This window comes from Arachis duranensis, chromosome 9, assembly GCF_000817695.3.
Source record: "Arachis duranensis cultivar V14167 chromosome 9, aradu.V14167.gnm2.J7QH, whole genome shotgun sequence".
In the NCBI taxonomy this organism is placed as follows: Eukaryota; Viridiplantae; Streptophyta; class Magnoliopsida; order Fabales; family Fabaceae; genus Arachis; species Arachis duranensis.
In genome coordinates, this window is record NC_029780.3 from 37,862,265 (window position 1) to 37,863,514 (window position 1,250).

Genomic DNA, 1,250 nt, shown 5'->3' on the forward strand with positions numbered 1-1,250 from the left:
TCCCGGATGGTGACTTCCACACCTAGTACAAGCTTGATCATTCTGAGGCTGCTTCCCATACCTTTTTCCTTGGGAGTTGTTGTTGTTGTTGTTGGGCCTCCTGAAAGAGCTTCCCCTCTTGAAAGACGGGCCTCTAGGTGCAAAGCTCTTCCCTCGGTTCTGTAGGAATGATCCTTTGTGACTCCCTTTCTCAGCAGTTGCCCTTTTCACACACTCTTCAGCAACCCTACACTTGTTCACTAACTCGGAGAAAGTCCTAATCTCCATTGGTCCCACTGAACTGAAAATATCACTCCGGAGTCCTCCTTCATACTTAACACACTTCCATTCCTCATATTCCACCAGAGTACCTTGGCACATACGAGAGAACCTGAACAACTCCTCAAACTTGTCAGTATACTCTGATATGGACATAGTACCCTACTTCAGCTGTAACAATTCAAGTTCCTTGGCCGTCCTAGCAGAAGTCGGAAAGTACTTCTTATAGAACTCCTCTCGGAAGACATTCCAGGTGATATAATCATCACCCTGCTGTAGAAGATGTCGGATACCTTGCCACCAATGCGACACTTCACCTGTAAGCATATAGGTAGCAAACTTAACACGCTGCCCTTCAGGCACCACTTGTGCTTGCAGTGCTCGCTCTATAGCCTGAAACCACGTATCAGCCTCAGTCGGACTAGTAGTTCCCTTGAACTTAGGTGGATTAACCTTCAAAAAGTTTGCCAGCGTCATCGGGCCATGAACTCCACCTCCATCATTACCATGGTTGTTCATCTGTTGACCAAGAGCCTCAGCAGTGGCTTGCATAGAAGCAGCCATGTTCTCCAACGCAGTCATAAAGTTCACCGGGTCATGAGGGTTATTCTCCGGCGCACGAGCATTCGTACGACCTCTCACACTACCTCTACCGCGTCCACGAGGCGCCATCTGGTTCCTATACATACCAAACAATCGATATTAAGTTGATCAGTCTCAATATCGGAAGTCTAGTACTTCAAAGTCCCAAATGCATACTCATGAACGTTTATGCCAATTATATCAAGCAGATATACTAATAGCACATAACACACACACAGAGAATGCACAGAAGCACAATCAGTCCATCCCTCAGGCTCTACAGGAACGAACTGCTCTGATACCATAATGTAACAACCTACCATACAGAGTCTTATGCTTAAGTCATAATTCAAAGATGGCAAGGTATTACGACCTCTAAAATAAAAGTTTAGTACATATAGTAGTATGAA